Source organism: Opisthocomus hoazin, chromosome 2, assembly GCF_030867145.1.
Source record: "Opisthocomus hoazin isolate bOpiHoa1 chromosome 2, bOpiHoa1.hap1, whole genome shotgun sequence".
In the NCBI taxonomy this organism is placed as follows: domain Eukaryota; kingdom Metazoa; phylum Chordata; class Aves; order Opisthocomiformes; family Opisthocomidae; genus Opisthocomus; species Opisthocomus hoazin.
Genome location: NC_134415.1, coordinates 45,390,801 through 45,416,177, shown reverse-complemented (window position 1 = coordinate 45,416,177; position 25,377 = coordinate 45,390,801). Strand labels below are relative to the sequence as shown.

The 25,377-nt window shown below is 41.4% G+C and overlaps 1 protein-coding gene across 5 annotated transcripts in view; it reads right to left on the bottom strand.

Moving 5' to 3' along the window:
• PLCB1 (phospholipase C beta 1) overlaps nucleotides 1-25,377 on the bottom strand; it is a 425,067-nt gene that overhangs the window by 357,643 nt on the left and 42,047 nt on the right. The gene's annotated exons all lie outside the window — the stretch shown is intronic.

Below are 25,377 nucleotides of genomic sequence, written 5' to 3'. Positions count from 1 at the left end.
GGACCAGAGCAAGCCTTAAGATAAGGAGCCCTGGGCTGAGCTGTGCCATCCTCAACCCTCCTCAACAGCCAGCTCTGCCATGGTCCCCCAAAACACACACAGCAGTTCCTGACGATTTGAGATCTGCAAAGCAGGGGGAGGATAGAGCCAAGTAAGATCTTGATGTTATCCCATCTGGTCTTGTCTACCACAGTAGATCTCACAGCCTTGTCTGTGCAGACTGTGCTGGACTCGCTCCGAAACGCCAGAAGTGCCTTGAAACACCTACACAACGGTCTCCAACCCACGCCGCTGCTGAGCATGCAATGCCAAGGTCAAGACCTGAAAGCACTGGTACGCACAGCAGGGCCGTGGGTGCAGTAAACAGGCACAGTGCATGAGCACAGAATCACAGAATGGTGGGGGCTAGAAGGGACCTCTGTGGGTCATCTAGTCCAATCCCCCTGCCAAAGCAGGGTCACCTACAGCAGGCTGCAGAGGACCTTGTCCAGGCGGGTCTTGAATATCTCCAGAGAAGGAGACTCCACAACCTCCCTGGGCAACCTGTTCCAGTGCTCCATCACCCTCAGAGTGAAGAAGTTCTTCCTTATGTTCAGACAGAACATGAAGAGCGTCTATTTCTGCATTTACATTACAGCCAGGAAAAAGCAAATGCTTGCAGCAGGTAGCAACTTATAGGGCTTGCAAATACCTGTTCTTTCAATCTGGGTGCCCAGGGTTTAGGGCACAGATCAGCAGAAGCTGCAAGCTTCATGCAGTGAGAGAGTATAAGCAAATGTACATTCTGCAGCACTCTTGCAAAGCCTAATTTTTCTCAGGGGTTGTTGCTATAAAAGACCTTCAATATACTTGATCTCATTTACTTAAAAAAGACTGTCAGAAAGACTTGTCAGCAACTTCTTGGAAAGGCAGCAGAGGGAGGGGAAGCAGATTGTTAATATTAGAATATCACCTACCATCTGGATGTGTTTAACATAGGATCAGATATAAGATTTGGACATAAATTTACAGTCCTTGGTCTCACGCCCAGACAAAGCTTGAACTCAAGAACTTGAAGACATGTTCTTGTATGTGGGATGGAACAAGTTAATAAAAGCTCCAAACACTCAGACGATTTCACTGTACATATTCCCTTCCACTTCTTTAAAAAAAAAAAGGTTAAGTGCATTTGAAAGAAAAAAAGAAAAGTATAAAAAGCCAATGACACCTACAAGCTCTACTGTACACTGAAGAAAAAAAAAAAGAAAAACAGACAGCAGTACTGCAATCCCTGAAATTCTGCAATTTCAAATAGTCAGCGAACAAATGGAGGGCCACAAAAATGATCAGAGGGATGGAACACCTCTCCTATGATGACAGGCTCAGGGAGTTGGGGCTTCGAAAAAGAGAAGGCTGCAGGGAGACCTTATTGCAGCCTTCCAGTACCTGAAGGGGCCTACAAGAAAGCTGGAGAGCGACTTTTGACAAGGGCATTTAGTGATAGGACAAGGGGTAACAGCTTCAGGATGAAAGAGGGTAGGTTTAGATTATATATGAGGAAGAAATTCTTTACTAAGAGGGTGGTGAGACACTGGAACAGGTTGCCCAGAGAAGTTGTGGCTGCCCCCTCCCTGGAAGTATTCAAGGCCAGGCGGGACGGGGCTCTGAGCAACCTGGTCTAGTGGAAGGTGTCCTCTTCCCATGGCAGGAGGGTTGGAATGAGATGATGTTTAAGGTCCCTTCCAACCCCAAGCAGTCTACAATTCCATGAAATGGACTTAGTGACAGGCACCAGCTGAAAAGAAGTCCATGACTGATGCTTACTTAACAATGATCTCAGTCCCAGTGTCTGCTTTTGAATAGAAGGATTAGTGTAAAATGTACTGAAGAATGGAGAACACAATAAAGTAACCATATACTGGACATGGAAGTATTTTTAAAAGATACCTAAAATATAAAGGAACTAAATGCTGCATTCAGTGAGGTGGCTTATTACTGACAAACTGTTTTGTAGCATCTGAGGAACTATGATCTGAATTCTCTGTTTTAAGAACAGAGAATACTTAGGACTCACCACATCATATTCATCAGGAATTCCCTGTCACCAGTTTCTCCCCTTCTCCACCTCTCCCCATTGTTAAACAGATTAAATAAATACTTCAACACGCAGAAAAAATGTGGCTTTGGCTGAAAATATGAAAAATTCAATTCACCTGGTCTGTCAGGTACACTCAGTCCTTTCAAAGCAGCAGGACTTGTCCAACACACCAAGCACCAGTCAGAGCCACCCTGCATCAATTCTTTAGGTGCACTCACAAGACCCTTCTTTAAAAACAACCGCAAATGAGTAGCACAGTAAAATAAATTTATGTTAATTGATACTGGGTAAAATGAAGAAGGGCATTATTCTTGCTAGCAAACAAAAGTAGAAAAATCACTTTCCAGCCCCATAGACCTGGGCCTATTTCTTAGGCTCACTTTCTCCCTGCCTGCTGGCAGCAGGAAGAAAGAGCCCTCGCCCTATGTCATTCAAAGATGCCCTACTATTTTGTTAATAGCTAGATTTATAGACAGCACATGACATAATTACTATGGTGAGCTCTGAGCACTTTTAATAGCTCTTATATGGAGAACACATCAATGTGAAACGCAAGTCTAATACCAAGAGCAGGTGACTGTCTTGTCAGCAACATGAATTCACAAACCCGAATTAAACTTCTTCAGGAAAATCAGCACCAGCCTTTCCCTCACAACTGTTCCTGCCTCTCTGCAGCCCAAACCAGTATATCCTGGGTAAGATCTCCTCCTCTACAAAAGACCTTTTAAAGTCAAATAAAAAGCAAAGCATAGAACTTTTAGTGCACTTTTTAAAATAAATTACTTCTACATTTTAAATATTTATTGTCAACACCACCACCCAACAATAACCCACCAGTACCCATCTGAGAAATACCATTTATGTTTTGCACTTGCCATCACAGTTTCCCATATTTATTTTCTTAAGTAAACAGGAAGTCAGAGCAAGAACAAAACAGATTTTTCTGGATGGAAAACATCATTTGGTCATGAATTATTTTCTCTCAATATTGTTCTTTTTAAAGGGAGAGACAGGAAAAAAAACATTTCACATCAGAAATTGCTAAAGATTAAAACAAAAATTTAAAAAATCCAAACGTACTCTAAACCAACCCACAACTTTTGCTGTAGCTTTTAACCATACCCATTCCTTACACAGCCAAATGGCGCTGCAGATGTAACTCCACCACCCACATAATCAGCATGTCACTTCCCAAGTCATTTACTGCCTGCAGTGCTGGCAGCTTTACACCTACATGGGCTGTCTTCACTGCCACAGAAGGTAGCTTTCTGCCACGGGTAGGTAGCATACGGTCACTACCTGGTAAAAACCAAGCAAAGACACGTTAAAATAGGCAAAGTCAATGGAAGGCAGCTAGCAAAGCACTGCCCTTGCCCACTTATCTTACACTAAAAATGATGCACATCCTCACTGCGGTACGAGTGGTGATGTTGCACCAATGATGATTTAAGCATGCAGGAGAAAAGTGGCTTTTAGTAAGTTAACTGAGCAAGTGGGTATGGACAGGACAGGCCTGGGGAAGGGACTGCGTACCCAAAAGTCTGTCCTTTACCAGCTATCACATTGCCAAAGCGCACACTTGTTTGCCAAAGAGATCATTGCCATCTGTTCAGCAGGCCACGAATTGCTTATGTTTCTGATCAGGCTGCACGTAACAGAGGAGAAGCTGCAAAACAAGAAGCCCTTTCCCTGGGTTAGTCGAAGAGTTGATAAGCAAGCGAGAATTTTTCCCACAAGAAATTTTGATGAAAAACAACATGTTGTCAGACTTTTTAAAAAAATATTTTGTTGGTGAAAAAGGAAACATTTTCACTTTGATGGTCCAAGAAAGGAACAGTTCCATATTTTCCAGTGTAACCATACATATTTCTTATGAAAACAGAAGTGTTTTATAAAAACTATCTGATGAACTAAGCAATCTCTGTTTAAAAAAATTTACCACCTCAAACATTTGGAGAAGACATGCTCTACCAGTTCTACTTAAGAAAGAGGAGTAACCTCACAGTAAAGCTCTTAAAATGCACAGAAGATCATGTTCAGAAACACTATATTTCACAAGAACTGGTCTGGAGGGACTGCAATTAAAATACGCAGTTACTGCTGGAGTCATGGGATACGGTATATGCTAACACAGCAGTATTAGCTCCGTTATACTCTGTGTGTGTATATATATTTGTGTGTCTGTGTACATAAGCATATGTATATACAAACATACACATGCATATGTGCATATATACACATGTACATCTGTATATTTCATGGTATATCCAGGCTAGGATTATAGCTGGTTCAAAAGGCAAAATTTTTTAAGTAAACGATCTGCTGGAGCAAAACATTTAAAACGTTATTTCTTTTCCAGCCGCTGTGACACAGAGCTTAGCTGGGCTGTATCTGAACCACAGCCTTACTACCTCTGTGGAGTGCATTGACTAGCAAGGCTGTATTAACCTAAGTCAGATACACAATGTTTCTCTCTCTCCCTCTCTTTTTTTATTATTTTATTTTTTAAGAAAAGGCATAGCAGAAACTACCAAACACTTCACAATAAGAGCCGCCAGCCCTCAGTACAGCAATGCAGGTGATCAGGTCTGTAAGGTACCATATGTATAATCATGTAAATAAGCAAAGTGTATAGCAAATTCATGTTTCATAGCAGGACTTTTTTCCAGTATATATATGCCAGTATAGCATAACACAGTAGGGTAGCATAAGGTTTCTTTTGAAGCATTTTAAGATTCTGAGAGGAAAACTATTCTCTGTATAAAGTCTATTACTATAACAATGTAAAGCTAAATTGTAAACTCTCTAAAATACATGTAAACAACAACATTCCTCAACTGATCTACTGCATTGATATTATCTCATCAGCCAGCACAGGGGACTGTGTGTGTTAGGGAGTGTGTATGTATGTGCTAGAGCAGTGTGGGAGGATAAAATGGGACCCACATTAAGAAGAGCTGTGCAAGACTTCCCTTCACTATGAAAAAACACTGCCTTTCAGATGTAATATTGACATTGACGATATATTTCCACTGTGTTTTTAAACTGAAAAGCCCCACTTGGTCACAAATTATTTAAAATATGAACACTCCAGTCCCAGCCCAAAGTTGGCCCTGCCAAAGCTCAGGGGAGTTTTGGTGCCGACTTCAATAGAGCCTGAGTTTATTCCTACTGCACTCACATTATCCAGTTTCCTTCTACTATCATTCAGGGTCCCCTCCAACCTGAAGCGTTAACCTTGCAGTCAAGGTATGCTAAAACTGTTCACGGAAGAAAAGTACACTTAATGCATATTCAGGCACTTCTCAGCACTGACAAGGACTCAAGCTCCATCAGACTTCTGAGCTACAAAGCAACATTTCATCATCTCTTACCGCACTGAAAGGTCCTTTAAAATAAACATATTGAAACAGTTTACAAAACAACTGTCACGCTACTGTTCCCGCTAAAGAATGCCATGTGAAATTAGCTTGTTCTTTTAAAATTGTAATTTAGCCATGAACAAAAACAGTTAGATGCATTTTAGCTATTAGGTATCACGCGCAGTCGTCTTAGTACCCAGACCCGTTTCATCAAATTGGCTTTCACTCATTACACCCAAGGAAACTTATATGAACACAGTGACATCCACCCTACCCAGGAACAGGCTAAGTGCCTAATATAACTTCTACTCTGATGCTACACCTGGACATTGGAAAGCGCTTCTGAATCTGGACAATACAGTCACTAAATACATGAGAGTTAAATCAAACCAAAGCAAACCAAACCATCAATCCTTATTCATACGAGGAACTTGCCCTGATTAAAAGTTGTGTTATTTTCATCAATAGCAGCAAAACCTTTAGCTGCTCTATACCATTGCGTAGACTTTCATTGGCAAAACAAATTTGCAAGACAATTTTTTTTAAGCGCCTGAGATTTAAAGGATATGTGTAAGTCACAAAGAAAAATCAATTCCCAAGCAAAACAAATGCTGATTTTCAGAGTACATGAGATTCTATGTCATTTAGTTGCTTTATCCTGTCTGCTTTGACAGGCGAACTTGTGCCATAAAAAAAGCCTTTTTAAAGTGTGATTGTTTTCCATCCTTCATAACTGGTCCTTGTATTCCCCGGTTTGTCAGCTTGGTATTACAGAATAACAATAATTTTCTATTATAACATAGTACTGTAAAAGCATTTAACAGTTCCTGTCTGCTACTGAACAAGACACTGCACTAATTAATTGCATTCCCTCTGTTTTATGTTTCATAAAAACTTTAGCAGATATTTCAAAGGCACAAAAGGACATTTCAACAGCCTACACTCCATAGAAAACAGCCATGTGCGCCCTTAAAAATTTTGTCCTAAAAGAAATGGCCACAACAAATGAAGTCAGAAAGATTTCTGGTTTAGAATGACTTAAAAAAATTGTGTCTAGTTACAGCTAGCACTTTAATCCTAAAGACGTTCACTCCCTCCAATTTACATTTAAATACACTGAGTAGGGTCTGAATAGGGCCAACATATCTCAAAAAAAGTACACAAAATTATAACAACAAAACCCAGCTAATTACGTTCTGATTTATCCATAAATACAGGATGGAGTTATTTTCTGGCTTTCAAAACTACAGATTATAAAATTAAGAAAATTAGAATAAATACATCAAATATTAAACAAATCTCCACATATATCAGTCAGAAGATTAAGGTGTGTTAAGGTATAAATGTCTTATGAATAAATACTTTCTCTAATGACCCTAGTAATATCTTGGGGCGGGGAGGGGAAAGAAGGCAGTGCAAGCTGTAAGCTATCTGAGAAATGCTGAGCATGATGGCAACAGACTCTTATTTAACAAAATATGAAACTGTGTATCAACATCAACCAGCTGTAAATTAATGCATTATAAAGTACGCTTTGTTCATTTCATAATGTGTTACTGCAAGGAGGTAAAATAGATAGATAATCTACCTATGCTGCTTCTTATCCCTCAAGCATATATGATTGGACACTTTTCTTTCTTATATAATTAGGACGTAGGATGCCTATTACTAGGACACCTACGTAAATATTAAATTAGGACATTCATTCTCCTCAGTTATTACAGTTAACTCACTATAAGAAATTGTTTTACTTCTACAAATCTAGCTTTAATCAAACTCTCAATAAAGTACAGCTACTGCAAAAACATCTTGTGGTCAGAGGAACTATTTAACTTTGAAGTTTAAGTCCAAATAAATATTTTTCAAAGATTGTGAAATATTATAATCGTCATTTTGAGATTGTCATTCAAGGAGAAGTCAACACCATGGCCATAAAAATGCAGCACCTGTGTTGCATAGTGGCTATACGCCTGGTATGCTCATTGTCAGACTGTCATTATTTCCCATCAGTGCAGTTACCGTAACAAGTAACCTGTATCTAAGCCATGGAAATTATTTAGTCCCTCAAAACTATAAATGCTAAGTACTTTAAACAAAAGACACAGTTTATGCTTATCTCTGTTAGACAAACTGCATTAAAACAGACAGCATCACCACAGATAGATGTTCGTTTAGAAGAGAAAATGCTGTAATGGGGGGTAAGCATCCGAGAGCCACTTCACGGCATTTCTTTCCACTCACCAGGTCAGGGATTGGTTTACTTCAAAGTGGGTTAGCCCAGCCCCCCTGAAAGACAGGGGTTTCAGAAGACTAATACACAGTCCCGGTGCATCTAGTACCCCAGCTCGTCCCAATAAATTGACAGATGATCCAGGCACTACCTTCAATCTAAGGGATATTTTGAAGCCAAGGTTTTATCCTCAATCTTTTCTGTTCATTTTTTAATGAGTAAACAGATAGTGTTTTGTGGCTTGATAAAAAAAAAAATTATTAGCTATCGGTAGGTCTCTACTTGCAAACAAAATACTCTCAGTGAAAGGATAGCCTTGTATATTTGTTGAACTAACTGTGCAGCACATAGAGGAATTCCAAGGTATGTCAGCGAAGCCCAATTTTAGAAATGAGAGCACAAGATCACTCTGGTGAGCTAAATGCAGTAGATAAGCACAACAGAAAATTCAGAACTAAAACCAAAGGCTTTTGTAAGGCAAGGACTGATAATATCATCTAATAAAAACACCAGAATCCCTACCTCAACATACCATTGCAAACTTCTGCTGGAGAATTCAGTATGCTGCAAGCAGGTCCAGTGCTGAAAAGAAGTGAAATCCTATAAAAAATTGCTTACGTTCTTCCAGCAGAACTAACAGCCTCCCACTCTGTTAACCAAAACTTCTTCTGTCTGTGGTTTGGACACAAACAAAGCGAACCCAAAGCATTTCAAATACCTCAAAACCAGCTTTCCTGTCTGCATCACCCACACAAACAAGAAGCCCACAGAATTGCTTCACCTTCACTCTGCAATACAGGAGAGTTTGGTTCTTTCCTCTCCTACATAAGTAGTCATAAATAAAATGTGTGAAGGCTCAAAGTGAAGCATCATGCTGTCTGCCTCTAACAAGAATCCTGTGTTGCATTACACTGACTGACCGGCCGCATTCATGCTTGCTACCAGTACAACACGTGCTACCCGCGTGCTCCACACTCGCAGAGGTTGCTCTGTCTCGGACTCGCCCCCCGAGGTGTGGCGGGGCAAGGTTTATATTAATGGCCTCCATTTCGGGTCTCTACAGTAACTTCTGGGCTGCAGCTAGGAAGCGCTGCCCAGGGAACGCCCTGAAGCAGCGCAGGCTGGCCTGACCCAAGGGTCTTGTTCCCAGAAGCTCCCAGCAGCTGCCCCCAGTGCACAGTCTGGTTGGTATCTCGGCAAGCGCTGTATCCTACTGAACTGACAAAAAACAACTTTTCCTTTTTAAAGCCCCACTATTTCCAGGAGAGCACTAAGCAACTATTTAGAGATCTAACCAGCTGGGTCCAGTCTAGATGCGATTAAACTCCTGTTTGTGCAAAACTAAAGGTCACCAAGTTGGACTGCAGCGTGACAGAGAGGTGAGAGTGCACTGCCCACACAATGCTCTCAGGGGGAGCCCTCTAGCTCTGCATTTCACACCACGGGATACCTCCTGCTTGTATCAATTCTGGCGATAGACTGCAAAGCACATCTACCTTGAAAAGTTTCTCACGCAGAAGAGAAGACGGTTGGGTAAACACCTCAGCTGGAGTGAAGTACTGGATTATTTGTCGCTCAGCATGGCTGTGCAGTTTTAAAGGCAAGACCAGCTTCAGGATTTTATCTGTTACTATAATAAGGCTTCACCCATGACACAGCTTCATTGCGTTCAGCTTTGTGTACAGGCTAGGATGATGTCTGTATTTAATAAACTTTGCCATAACACCTCAGTCAGGAATTACAGACAAACTTATAGTAACTATTTATGGTTTAGCTCTGTCAAACCCAGCAAAACAAAATGTGCTGTACCAAGAAAAACTAAACGAAACATCTTTATGCTGGTATAGCCATGTTTATGTCAGGGCTTTCATCAGTATAAGGTGATAAAAACAGAGTTAAAGATCCTTGTGCTCTCACACAACTTACTGCTGCGAGACAAAAAGCAGCAAGTGCTGACTTGGGCAGGGTAAGGAGCACTCCCTACCCTGAAGAGCTTACAAATTACATCAAGAATTACAGAAGGAAAAAGAAAATGTTACTTTTACTCCACTCCTGGGAAAAAGGCCACAGATAAAGTGAATTGCCCAAGATGAAACCAAAGCTCTATGGCTGAATGGAAAACAAGACTATCTGTTCAGGTTGCTCGGGTTTTAACCCACAAGACCCAACCCCTCTGTACTGTCAGAGTGCAATTTTAAACATCTAGAATTTTAGCTTTGTACCTTTTATTTTAGGAATGTTCCTCTTTTATTCAGACGAATGCATGACATTCATTCACACTGAATAAACAGTCTGGAGAAGATATATAATCAACTCAGTAAATGATGAATCACTTGCAAAACATTCTTCCTCTTTACTACTTCATTGAGAAATGCAACCTTCCTAGAAGTCGAAATACCAGTATCATGCACGTTTACGCTAATGGCAACGTGTTTCACACTGCCATCTAGTCTTGCCAACAGCACTGTTAACAACCCAGGGAAATAAAAACCCATATATTTCAAACACAACAGGCACAAACACACAGAAAACTGAATCTGGAGAGACGGGAGGCTTGTATTAGCCTGGAAGAGTCCCTGTTGTCGGATCATCCACATCATGAAATAACTGACCAACTGCAAGAAATGCAATAAAACATGTGAATTCTGCATTGACAACTCTGGAACAATTTTTTAGCAAGCAAACAGAAAAATCCATGATCTGATTCTATTAATGGGCGAGGCTGCAATGAACAGATGGGGTGATGCAGGGAGGAGAATCCTCATGATGACAAGAAATAGAAGATTCTCTTAAAAGAAATGAAAAGACCGTCAGCAAGAATAGCCGCCAGACAGGGCTATGCTGGATCTGGTGTGGTCTGGCCAACAGAACATGCCACAATGCTGTGTAACCATCCATCAAGAAAACACTACAGAGTGAAGAGCTGTCCCTGAAGAATAACCACGAGCAGGTCGAAAGCTTATGGGTAAGAATCAGAGGCAACAAAGGGAACCTAGTGGTTGGTGTCTACTACAGGCCGTCAGATCAAGAGGAGCTGACAGACAAAGCATTCTTCCTCCAACTCCAGGAGGCTTTGCGCTCGCAGGCTCTTGTCCTACTGGGGGACTTCAACCACCCCGACATCTGCTGGAAAAGCAACACGGCAAGCTGTAGGCAATGCAGCAAGTTCCTAGAATGCATTGAAGACAACTTCTTAAGCCAGGTAATAAGCACCCCTACCCCAGGGGATGCGATACTAGACCTGGTGGTCACCAATGCGAGTGAGCTTGTTGCGGATGTCAAGATCGGAGGCAGCCTGGGCTGCAGTGACCACGTGCTGGTGGAACTAATGCTACTGAGGGAAATGGGAATAACGAAGAGCACAGTCAGGACTCTAAATTTTAGGAGGGCAAATTTCCAGCTCTTCAAGGAGATAGTCAGAAGGACTCCCTGGGAAACGGTCCTCCGGGACAGGGGAACAGAACAGAGCTGGCAGGTCTTTAAGTATGTATTCCAGAGAGCGCAAGAGCTCTCAGTCCCCAAGTGTAAGAAGTCGGGCAGAGAAGGGAAGAGACCAGTATAGCTGAGGCAAGAGATGCTGGTCAAAATAAGGAAGAAGAGGGAACTGCACAGGCAGTGGAAGCAGGGACTGGCTTCCTGGGAAGAGTATAGGGAAGCTGCTCGGTTGTGTAGGGATGGGGTCAGGAAGGCCAAGGCACAGCTGGAGCTGAACTTGGCAAGGGATGCAAAAAATAACAAGAAGGGCTTCTACAGCTATGTCAGCTGGAAAAAGATGGTCAAAGAAAGCGTACCCCCGCTCATGAGCGAGACCGGCAAACTGGCAACAGCAGATGAGGAGAAAGCTGAGGTACTCAACAACTTTTTTGCCTCAGTCTTCACTGGAAACCTCTCTCCTCACCCCTCCCAAGTCGATGGATGGCATGAAGGAGACCAGGAGGGTAAAATCCCTCCAGCTGTAAGTGAAGACCAGGTTGGGGACCTCCTGAGGAACCTAAATGTACAGAAGTCCATGGCACCTGATGAGATGCATCCCAGAGTCCTGAGGGAATTGGCTGACATAGTTGCCAAGCCACTCTCCATGATATTTGAAAAGTCATGGCAGTCAGGGGAAGTCCCCAGTGACTGGAAAAAGGGAAACATTGTGCCCCTTTTCAAAAAGGGTAGAAAGGAAGACCCTGGGAACTACCGACCTGGCAGCCTCACCTCTGTGCCTGGGAAGATCATGGAACAGATCCTCCTAGAAGATATGCTAAGGCACATGGAGGCCAGGGAGGTGATTCGAGACAGCCAGCACGGCTTCACCAAGGGCAAGTCCTGCCTCACCAACCTAGGGGCTTTCTATGATGGTGTAACAACAAGGGTGGACAAGGGAAAACCAATGGATGTCATCTATCTGGATTTTTGTAAAGCCTTTGACACGGTCCCCCGCAACATCCTTCTCTCTAAATTGGAGAGCCATGGATTTGATGGGTGGACTGTTTGGTGGATAAGGAATTGGTTGGATGGTCACAGCCAAAGGGTAGTGGTCAACGGCTCAATGTCCAGATGGAGACCAGTGACGAGTGGAGTCCCTCAGGGGTCCGTACTGGGACCAGTGCTGTTCAAGATATTTATCAATGACATGGACAGCGACATCGAGTGTACCCTCAGCAAGTTTGCAGATGACACCAAGCTGAGTGGTACGGTTGAGACACCAGAAGGACGGGATGCCATCCAGAGGGACCTGGACAAGCTGGAGAGGTGGGCCTGTGTGAACATCATGAGGTTCAACACGGCCAAGTGCAAGGTCTTACACCTGGGTCGGGGTAATCCCCAGTATCAATACAGGCTGGGGGATGAAAGGATCGAGAGCAGCTCTGCTGAGAGGGACTTGGGGGTACTGATAGACGAAAGGCTGGACATGAGCCAGCAATGTGTGCTGGCAGCCCAGAGGGCCAACCGTATCCTGGGCTGCATCAAGAGAAGCGTGGCCAGCAGGTCAAGAGAGGTGATTCTGCCCCTCTACTCTGCTCTGGTGAGACCTCACCTGGAGTGCTGCGTTCAGCTCTGGAGCCCTCAGCACAAGAAGGACATGGAACTGTTGGAGCAGGTCCAGAGGAGAGCCACAAAAATGATCAGAGGGCCAGAGCACCTCTCCTATGAGGACAGGCTGAGACAGTTGGGGTTGTGCAGCCTGGAGAAGAGAAGACTGTGGGGAGACCTGATTGCAGCCTTTCAGTACTTAAAGGGAGCCTATAGGAAAGATGGGGACAATCTTTTTAGTAGAGCCAGCAGTGACAGGACAAGGGGTAATGGTTTTAAACTAAAACAGGGTAGGTTTAGGCTAGATATAAGGAAGAAATTCTTTACAATGAGGGTTGTGAAACACTGGAACGGGTTGCCCAGAGAGGTGGTGGAGGCCCCATCCCTGGAAACATTCAAGACCAAGTTGGATAGGGCTCTGAGCAACCTGATCTAGTTAGCGGTGTCCCTGCTCGCTGCAGGGGGGTTGGACTAGTTGACCTCTAGGGGTCCCTTCTGACCCAAAACTTTCTATGATTCTATGATTCTACTAAAAGAGCAAAGACCTTTAGAATGCATAACCAGGTGCAAGGGTGGGTTAAGTCAGGAGATGGTAACCCTGTCCCACTTGCCTGGTAAATCTCCGAACTTTCAAACACAATTTGTTTGTGACACAGCTTTTGACCCATTTCAGAATTTCAAGGCCACCATGCCACCTGTGGATGGGGCTGTGATTGCTGATGGTTGCAATTCACACACACTAACTAACAGGCTGTAAATTCTCCTCTCAGGTCAGAGATCAGCTGCTACGATTGCCTCTAAACCCGCAAAATGCTGCAGCACACAGTAGTCACAGATTAATCTCCAGGACAGTATCCCATTATTGCAAACAACTCCCCATCTCACAAAATATCCAATAAAGCAAGGCATAAGCCCTCCCTGCCATGGCATTTTTCAGACAGCCTAGATGGTAAATTAGGTCCCAAGCTTACCTATTCTTATGCCAGTGTTTCCCTGGTATGCTCAAGAGTTAACAGAAGTACACTGAGCTCTTTAAACAGAAGTAGCTCGTGTTCCAACTCTACTAATGCCTTGCAAACACTGGCTTCCACACACAGTCCCAGCCACAGGGTGCTGAAACCAAAGCCAATATTCCTGTAAACATTTTGAAGCCGGGAATTCAGCATTCTCCTCTTCCTCTGATGAATGTTTTCAACACCGCTTTGCCTTAAAGTGGGGCACTGTAAAGCATGATGATGCAAAACCAAAAAAGCAGACCAACTAAAGCTGCTGTCAGAAATGGTCGGGATCAGGGCACGTGTAGTATGGTGTACATCTCCTCGGATTTCTGCTTGCCAAACAGAATGCCAGCTCAGCTACAACCAGATACCTTGGAGGCTTAATTCATGTACTTTTAACATTTCTATCTGCCAAGGTATTTTCAAGCTATTTCTTTCTGCAGCATCCCGAAAGGAATATATCAAAATGTAAGGGTTTTTCTTGAGGTTTGAGGTCGCTTCAAAAACACCACTGAGGTCAATACAAGTCTTTGTTAAGCTCGAGCTTAAGCCTTCAGGAAAAACATAAAAAGAAAGAAAAGTTAACACTTGCATAGAACTTCTCGAATAAACCGGTGCCTGTCCTCTGCTAAACATTCCTGGGACATCACTACCAACACTTACAAAGTCTTCTCACATTGGATCACACAATTACCTACCAATAGCAGAAATTAATGAATGCACTTAGTAAGTGATGTATCTTTTGCTTTCAACTTTTTCTTGTTTTCTGCATGTCAAGATCTCAGCTGATGTTTTACTGAATATACTGTGCAATGCAGTGGTAGCAGGACCCCTCCTGTACATTCTTCATGGCTGCTGCATTGGTACTCCAAAAGTCACGCTTTTTCTGGGATGATCCCTGGCTACAGGCCAAACAATACAGAATAACTGATATCTGCTTACTGTCTCCACAGCGGATTAGTCATGACCAAGTGACCTATGCGATGGACACAACCATCCCCTAGACCCTACCCTGAGCTTCTCACACCTTGTGACATGTTTATTATGTTTTGTGTGCTCCCCTCCCACCCAGAAAAACATACAAAATACTCTGAAAGCTGGGTCATCGCCTCCCCATAAAATACCAGCTGCGACCGAGTGCTATAGGGGTGGTGCTTTGTTAGAGCAACAAGGTGGTTCCAGTGACCTGGAAACACACATCTGCATTTGTCTTTTTCAGATACTGCCAATTAAAGAAAGAAAAAGCACTTACATAAAGCCTGATTTTTCATTTTTTAAAACCTACAAATGAATTACAGAAATTGGTTACAGCTACTTTATCACAACCAATCCGCAATGTTTACTGTCAAACCAGTAATACGCGCCAACATGTACTCTGTCTCACCTGTAATAGAAATGTAAAGTGTACTTTAAATACTTTGGATGTATTTTTATTTCAAAAGGCTGCAATAGTAAATATGCATACTGATGAAACAAATTATTATAACCTACCACTCAAAAAACATTTCCTTGGAGCTTCATTAACTCAGTACTAAACCAAATTAGGATATAGCAAGCATATCTACAGGGTAGAAATTACTGACATATTTTCATTTTAGTCACACCATAACATTATGCACTTGGGCCTGACTGCCACCTTTATCTGAAATAAAATTGTCACTGAAGTCGATGGAAGCTCTCATATAAGGTCTACAGCTCTCGGGGCACGACTTCGCAGGGATGCTTGGGGAAGTCAGCTGGCATTAGTTTAACATATGATCTAAAGATTATTAGTTAAACTCTATGTGGATGCTTTCCTTCAGAATTAAAGTGACTTTAATATGATTTTGTTACTTAAGATTGGAAGTGGAGTGAACTAAATCAAATTAGACCACTTTAACAGTGAAGAAAAGCACCCACACAGAGTTTTGATGCAATGCAACGAGCTGCTTTAAAAATAAACTCATATTAGTTTTCCCATGAGTCCATTAATTCCTAAAACGTTTAGGAAGGCTATAGTTTTAAAACTATTAATCTGATTAAATGAAATTTCACTTTATCTAATTACACAATTCCACTTGCTAGTGTGAAGAAATCACTAAATATTAAAGTGAGCTCCCTAGAAAAGCCATCCACCTCCAGAGGAAACAGTATTTTTGCTATGGTATTTCAGTGAGTTATATTACAGGACTACATAAACACTCACCCCTTTATAGAATTTGATGAGTGACATCCAGTGCAGTATTTCAGGGAGTAGGAAAAGGGGGTTGAAGTACCTTTTGGTTTTGCTTTAAAGCAGAGCAACTTTATTAGTAGAGAGCATGTTCCATATCTATTAACACAAATCACATTTCCAGCTATAAGACCTCTAGCATCTTATATAGCCTTCCACGCAAACTAACTCAGGCAAGTCAAGTAACAGTGGTTAAGTCACTATCCAACAGCCCAGAGGAAAAGACAAGGCAATTAAGTAAGGCTGAAAGGATGATGTGACACATACTATCTCAAGAGTACTGGGCCAGTGGACACTGTATTTTATAACCCTTGTTGACAGAGAAAGAATAGGGGAAGATGAATCCAGAATGAGCACTAAGATAATTTCTAATACTCTAAAAGTACTGCTTGCTTTTTTTCCTAGACCGTTTGAAACCTCAAATACTTTCCCTTCTGTCATGTTTGCACAGAAAGTCTGCACTCATCATTACACTAAAGGTGGAGAGGTCTCTCAGTAGAGCTATGAAAGAAACATCTATTCACAGAACAGATGTTAAACAGGCAGGGCATATATATGTATTTTTATAGCATCTTCTTACACAAATCTGTTTGTCTCCAACTGCACCAGAACATGTCGTGTTTTAGATACATGTCGGTTTCTTATCCGAGATGAGCTAGTAGATGAGCTACTCTCAGCTAGACCTTGCACTCTTGAACAAGCCAGACACAGCTTGTATCAGGATCTCAAGCTCTCAGCAGAACATGACGAGACCCTCCGTAACATGCTCGTGCGTCATGAAGAAACGGGGCACAACAGCACATAATTAGGTACATCACAGAAGTCTGCATTTTCTTTAAACATGCCCATAATAGCCACATTCAAAACTAAGCTATCGGATGGATCTGTGAGCTATTTTAAGTGCTTTGACAACTGCCCTCCGGAGTCTCACAGAAGTTAGCAGCGCTTACAAGTAAAGTAAAACTAGTGGGCTCAAAAATATTATAACACAAAATAACAGTAAAAACAAAATTAGTCATTTGCAAGCTTCTTTTCTTTACATCTTCCTGGCTCACTGAATTAAGAACAAGGGACAATTTCAGCTTTACAGCAGGTTTTCCAGACTGGATGTTTAGGATGTGGCAGATGCATACTTAATTACAACATGTCTGAAGTACGTATCAAGATCAAAAGGAAAGAAATGTTACATTAAAAAGGAGAGAGTTGATCTGAAGCTGCAATTAAAAACCTGAACTCCAGGGAAAGAGTTGTTTGAGTTGGTAGGGGAAACATTGTACACAGAATTAAGATCAGTATTCCAGTTTTAGAAATGAAGAAAGCAAGCTAGATAAGCAGCAGCACATAATAATTGAGTATTTACACAGCTGTAAAACATCTACCAGGAGAATTGTGAGTACATGTGTTTGGAATGGTGGCAGGGGAAATCTTCTCCACCTGATGCTGTACAACAATTTGCTTTATTGCCTTGCTGCTCTTAGTTCCTACAAGAACACCAGGAAAGGTTCATTAATTTAAGCCACATGTATCTGAGGAAACTAACGATCCAGTTTATTTAAAGGGGGTAAAAAATTACCAGTAAGACTATTAAAGCTTAAGAGAAGAAAATACTGAATTAAAACCTGAAATGGAGGAATCTTTTGCTTAAAAGCCTGGAAATGGAATTGTTCCTACTAGTACTGGGAAGAGTAACTCCACTACCTTGCTTACTACTGCACTGCGCACGGAAAGACGGATGCTGGTCAGGTCGGCCAGGAAACTGGCTTCACAAAAAAGCTCCTCCGGGAAAGAAAGTGCTCAATGTATTTATACTAAGAGGCCAAAGAGTTCTTTCATTAATTAGTCCTGGTTTATCAGCAGGATGTTTACGTAACCATAATTTATTAAATTACTATGTTTGTTTATTAGACATAAAAAGCATTTTAAACTTTCTCAGGTTCAGACTTCTAATAACCTCAGAAACTACTTCATCATCATTGCTGAATTTAGTACTGTGCTTTAATACAAAGTATTTTATAGAAGCTGGTGATAAATTTAACACCTAGATGAAAATGAAACAGGTATTGCAGGAGATAAAGAAGGACTTGCTCACACCTGCTATATCCTCTGCCGCCTTCTTGCAGCATCTTCAACTTACATAGGAAATAAGCATTACTAGTCATCAGTACAACATTCAGCCACAGGGATCAGACTGGCTATCTCACACTTGCTCACTTCTGCCCTACCAGCCTTGCAAAAGCTATCTGTGAAAAATGCAGCTATGGACATCAGCAACTTCAGTCTTAGCCACTTACAAAATGTTAAACTTTTTTAGCAAATGCTGAACGCACTTTGTTGTGAAGCAACTACAGAAGGAGGCAAACACCCTTAGCTTTCCTGGGAAGACTGAGATGCTTCAGAAGAGGCTTGTCTGCACAACAGCTGGTGCAAGCTTCCCAATACAGTCACAAGCAAAATTATAGGGAGTTTTCCCAATCTACAAACTTGACTTCCTCCTCCTCTTTGCCACTTGGTCCCAGTATCTGCCATAACTAGGACACATTCTCTGTTGTGTCCTACTTGCCTTCTACCTCCCTGTTGGCACAACAGAAGGAGAAGAAAGCCCTGCTGCCCTGCACATTTGTTATACAGCTCCAAGATGCTCCACGGGCAACTCCGAAATTCCTTTTTCGGCAGCCATGCTCTCTTCACAGTCCCAAACCCAAGAGCAGGAAACATTTGTTGGGGCAGAGAGCAAATGCTGAGATATATCCCTGCAATCTGAAGGAAGCAGGTGGTTCCTCACAGATCATTGCCAGTTCCCGCATCTCAGAGCAATCCGTGGCCTGGGTGTCGCAGAGGTATAATCAGTCCTTAAACATCTTTTTCTCCTCCATGCTGCCCAGCCCACACACAGCAAAGCCTCTGTTTCGTTAGCTCTGGTGACACCACAGTAGCAAAGGGATTCAAGACAAACAAGTTTCCTGTTTTCATTGTTTAGTACACTTTGGCAGCGATATGCTCAAAAACAACTGATTCAGGTCATTAATCAAATCAACAGAGAGCTGGCTAACAATCTGTTTCAGCTCAGTTGGCAACTGATAGCTGTCTACATCTCTGAATTTGTGTAGCCCCCGCTAGTTTTAATCAGCTGCACAGCCATTAAACAGTCCTTGTTCTCCAAATGAAGGAGACAAAATCTGGAAATTAAACTTCTGATTTGAATAGTTGTACTTGCTCGTTCAGGGAGCTCTTACTGACAGTACTCCATGTCTGTAACTCAAAATTGGCCATTTTTTTCAGCGTTGCTGCCAGTAAGCTGCTGAAAAATGAAAGCCAAAGGGGAACAAATGCAGGCAAGTGAATATCCAGATATGGTAAAATTTTGAGACCTTGAACACAGTCCAAAAATTATCCCTTTGCCAACACAAAAACACATCTCAAATTTAGCCCAGAAAACTAAGATGTCTTTATCTGATTTAGAAACAGCGACTGTCAATCTCAAGAGAAACACACTCACCTTAAAAGAAAAATTAATAAACTGTTATAAAGTACTGATAGTAACAAAAGTTAAAATAAATAAATAAACCCAAACAAACAAGCAAAAAACCCCTAAGTTATTCCACCTTATCAAGCATGTGCTACTGCAGGACTGCGACCAAACAGCTCTATTTCCAAATACATGAGACATGCAACCTATAAACAAACAAGTTCATGATGTGCATTGATATCGCAGACACTACCCGCTCACTCCACTGTCCTTCACTCACCACAGCCCATTTCTGGTGTTGTCTTTATTTTCTTCCCCTTCGCAGGCATTAAGAAATTGAAAGAAAATGATGCAGCCTGTGAAATGCTATCAGGTACATTAGCACTTGTCTTTTACTCACTTCATATCATTTCTCATCCTGCATTTCTTGTATTCAAGTAGTGCCTCCCAGCAAGTGTCAGCTCATACATCACTCTGTAGGATGAAAGCTCCATAGATCTTGTGTTAAGATACTAGTTGTTCCTCAGAATATTATACACATGCTTGGGCATTTTAGTTATTATTATTTTGACAGTACAGTGCAGGCAGGAAGAGGCTTATCAAGAGGTCAGCATCTATGCACCCAAAGCTTCACTTCAGCCACTGAGGTCTTTCCAGAGGTAAAATTATTTCATGTACATATTAATTGGTCTTACTGTATCGTGAACATAAGAAAAAAAAAAAGTTCTGCTTTGGAAAGTTGCCATCATGTGTAAAAATCTAGGAACTCTACATGAACAATTACTACTGTTACTATGACCAGCAAGTGTATGACAGATTTCCACACCATGAAACTCACAGGGTCAGCCTATGCATTTATGACCCGGTTTACAGTCTTCCAAAGTGCTTGAAATTAAGATAGGAATGGATGCAAATTAAATGCAGAATCTTTGAAAACAAGCATCAATCAGCCAGTCACAGTGTAAGCACGTTTTACGGTCATGACAGTAAAGCTCCTCGGAGCTTGTGTAAAGACAACGATTTTGTTGGAGATTAACACTAGGATTTCTCGGGAGCCTCAGATTAAAAGAAAACTATGCAAATAATTCCAATCACCATGTAGATATCTAACATGAGTTCTCTTGAAAAACTAGAAAACAGCTCTGCTCTAATGTTCCAGCGTCACAAAAATCAGTAACTAAGTATACAAAAGGAAACTAATGTGACTGTAAATATTTTATGTCACCTAGAAAGAAACAAATGCTTAAAAAAAAAGCCTTCTATATTTGCATACAGTTGAGCCACAATCACATGAAGTCACATTCAAAGTCCTACCATCATTATGCAATGTCATCAACCAAAGACATTTCTTAGGTGAGTCATTTAAGATCTTCCAGAACATAACATTTAATTTCTACTAAACAGTTCTGCTAAATTTCAGGAGCAAGGAGCACAAAGGTGTTCTGTGTTTCTTCTTCCCTCCTGAAAGGCCAGTGCTAAGGGGATGCCCAGGCAGCCTCAAGAGAGTTTCCCTGAATTTCTAAGAGGCCATCCCACGTGCTTCTGTCAGCATTGTACCCAGCCCAGGCGAGTACATGATCTCTCTCAGAGATGCCGATTAGCTCAGGCTCAGCACAAACTAATTGCAGCGCGAGTCTGAAGTCTTCTAATATCCGCTCACTGAAGACTGAACAGACATACCTCACCAGAGCTGCACCACAAAATTTTAGTGTTTATGACAGCAGCAATTTCTCAGAAATAGTTTGAAACTTGACACTGTATAGTTTCATTCTAACTCAGTCGAGGTGCTCTTCTGCACAGATGACAGGAATACACCCCTTGAGTCTTCTCTCAAGCTCAGAGGACCAAGCTTGGCCTGCCTTCATTGCCTTTTCCACAAGCACTTTAGGAGAACGATTTATATAGCCTGAAGTTAATGGAAATCTTGAATTCAAGCGACATTACTGAAGGTTCTTGGAAACAAGATCTGAACTTGCAAGTGCTACTTTGAACCGAAACCCCAGCTGTATCAGAAGTTACACTCATCAACAGGGAGAACAACTCCGTAACAGAGGCCCTATACAAAGCAGCCTGAAGGTCAAAAGTTAGGTACACTTTCCTCATTAACAATTATTTGAAGAAATTACCCATCCAATAATTTGCAAATGTACACACTCGATTCTCTGTAATGGCTGATGCTGAGTTCTTAAAAAGGAAAGCAAGCCAACTTCACTGAGGAGAGAGTTTGGAATGACTTCTGAGGGTCTGGCTCCAAGTATTTTCAGCAGGTGAACCTGTAACACGGGAGGCCTGCAGGCCAGGCACAGGAGGCCTGCTCGCTTTTAGTAGCTGCCAAGTGATGGGTGGCAAAGCCCATAGCTGCAACTAGTTATTTATTTCCAAGCTTAAGGGGCTCGTGGCTTCTGAAGATTATCACACATTTTTGCTCAGGAAAGCAGGCAGACAGTTCTACAGACAGCAGTGGTATTTCATCAGCAAAGACACTACTTACACATTATGAAACTTGCTATGAAAAATCATGTTTTCCACAATCCTGGTATGAAGTACTCCACCAGATTTGTTAGATAACCTGGCAGCAGTAGACCAAACTTCTAAGGACAATGATCAAGTAAATGGAACCCGTAAGTGTTTCTGGCCATGTCTAAAATAACCAGGCAAACCTCAACACATGCCCACCCACTGCTGAAGCCACCGCCAGTATTCCTGGTAGACTCCGCAGCCTTTCTAGCTGAACAAACAACATACTTAAAAACTCGATAGTAGAGCTGGAATTGGATAGCCTTATAAATCTGCTGGCTTCATAGCTTACTAAATAAGTTCTGCTTCTGAGGAAGTGAAACGTCTCCAAAAATAGTAACATTTTATCTTAAAATGTTAAACTGCAGTCTTCTATCCATACAGCCTCAGGATCCATACTTCATTTTCTTTCTTAAGTGAATGCTTTTACGTGTTCACAGCATGTGTGAAAAACAGTAACACAAAGGGTTAATACATTAACATTTTCACTGTTAAAGAAGAAACCTCAATGTAAGAATCCTATGTGTTTTTGAATTCTTCAGTTTTTGCTAATATATTGCATCAACACTAGGGTGGGGTGGCTTTTTTTTTTTGTATAATTTATTATCCTCTCACCTTCAAATCATTTCAAGCTCTTTTAACAGATCTCACTACAAATCCCCAGATGCAAGACAACAGATAGTGTTCCTCTATAAACAAATCTGTCTTTTTTTGTTACTAATGCCATAGCAAACACCACTTTGACACAGACTGACTATAAGCTACTTAGCATTGCCCATAGTAGAAGGAGACAATGAACTATAAATGAATTTGATCCCTTCACACCTTCTTTTCTGTATCCTGTTCTGCAGTGAAGCTAATACCCAGCACCATGTGTAAAATACACTTGGCAACTGAACGGCTGGAGCTGCCAAGTTTCAGAATTATTTCTTCCCATCTCAGCAACAGTAGCAGGAACACTATCACAAGGTTTTTGTCCATTTCTGGCTATCCCATGAAAGCACTGAACTCTGTTGTATGTCAGTAATGGAGGCACTTCTAGCAGAAAAAATATAAGCATAAGATCTACTTCGGTGGTTTTCATGTAATCAGAAAAAAACATTTACTTGTTACAGGTTAAATTTAAATTTTTATTACAGCATATGAGAGACAACTGTCCTATGTTTTAATAAACCTCAGCTACTGAGCTTTTGGGAGAGACATCACCACAAGACCCAAGATATTTGGTCACCCCACCTGGCTAGTGCTCACATCTGCTTTGCAGCAAGTGACAGCAAACGAGCCCCAGCTGTGTACCATAGTTACAAAAGAAACACCATGCTCATCTTTGTCTGAATAAAACACCACAATGTCATATATCAGGTTTTAGTATGTTTGCAGGTAATCAATACATTTTTTTGTCTGATATGACACAATACCAAGTGGGATGTTGGGACCCCTGGAGTAGCCTCATTGTTTGGTGAAAGAGATGGAAAGTAAAAGACACCAAAGATGAAAAAACAGCAGCAACAGCAGCAACACCATGCAGAGTTTTAAAAGAAGAGCTAACCATTAGAAAATGCAGCCACCAGTTTTAATAACAACATTTTCTGACATAACAGACATAAAAGAAAAGCACTACCTGTCAACTTCCTCATGCTAAAAAAATTTATCAAAGTTACAAATGAGAGTTAAGTATAACAACCTCCTCTGCAGTACCTGGGGAAAGGTTGTCCTTTTACACCACCATACGTAAACACATTAATTCAGTGTTGTTCAATGCATCGATCATATTTCATAGAGGAAAGGAACTTGTTTGAAAGTTACAACTCTCATAGCTCAGAATTTAAAGTTTAAAACCAGCAACTTCTGTGAAGAGTACAAGCATCTAGATTATCCAGGAGTTCTCTTTATATTCATATAATGATATTCATTAAATGGTAGTTCGTCCAGAGGTAACAGAAAGCAATTAAAAATGCTCTGCCCTGGCTTACAGCAGAAGCTGCACAACCCAGCAGGACTGGCCATATGTGATCAATGGCCTTGCCTGGGGAGTGAAGCCAAACAGGCCAAGAGGAGATCCCAAAGCTCAGCCAGTCACTGGAATCACACAAAGGATTTTGAGAGCCATAAGCAAAAAGCGGAAGCTGGTTGAAGCCACGGGATTAAGAACATACCACTGCCCTCCTCCCTTCACTCATGCCAAACCAAAGCCAAATGGATGGCACCCAGCCTGCTGCACAGCCTCCTAATGGCGCTCACACCAATCAGGCAGCAGAGAGCAGATTTGACTGGCAGTTACATTTCTAAAGACTAATACTGGTATGCTACAGGACTTCAATAGCTATGGGCTAAATCCATTTGAGAGTATGGAAAATCCTGTATTTTGTTAACCCATAAGACAGCACGGGTTCTAGAATCCTAGAATTAGGCACTGTGTTATCTCACTCTTCCAAGTAGCTAACAAAAAAATAAAAGAAACATCACAAGACTGCGTTACGGGCATTATTTTGTTTTCTTCTAAGTACACAAGAATATTTTTTCCTAAGTATTTACTTATCATGCCTTTTTCCTCATTTTAGGTTGTGTTTATTTTCATTTAAATGTAAGAGATTAAATATTTAACTTCAGTGTAAAGAATTTATCAGATAAATCAAATTCTGGACTAAGTGGGCCAAAATAAATCAGAGATAGCTTGCATTCTCTTTATTGCTACTGTTATGATCTCCAAACGATAGCACAACCTCTTACTGCAAAATGCAGTGGAGAGTTTTCCCAGCTAGCTGGAGGGATAAAAGCAAACTCGAGTCTTCTCCTTACAGCACCCAGACAATCTGATTTAATCCTAATTAGACTGTTCATGGTCAGGGGCTCCACTACAATATCACATGCATCTTTATGATCTGTCTTCTACCTGTATGGCAGCAAGGCTGTTGATTCCAATAAATGCAGCTTTAATTGTGGCTATTGGATATAAAAAGCAGTTTTCACAGAAATAAACCATTATTCAAGTCAGCTTCTCACAAACAAACTCTGGTCTTATATTCCTCATTCTTGAAGCAACACCATACCTAGGACTTACTCTTACAAGGCCCCTAACATTGCTCTGAAAACCGAACACCTTTAATCAAACAGGACATTTTAATAAAATCATGTCACTGACAAACTCATTTTAGTGTGACAGATGCTTTCCACAGCAAGTATACAATAAAGCCTTGCATGTGCAAGCTATAGAATTTAAAGAATACAAAGCATGTTTCAAAAATGTGATTTTATACTGTCCTCGCAGCTATAGTGGCTGTGTAAAATCCCAAGGAAAAACATCTTTTCTGCCAAATCAGGGCAATATCGCATGTATTTAATGACCCTGAAATAGGTATCTAATATTGTCCTCATAGTTGGCAATTAATGTCTCAACCACAATTAATGGTTAATGCACTACTTATCTCTTTAGCTATGTGGACTGTGATTGTTATTAGGTAACTGAGTAACCTGCATCAGACAGTAGAAAGTG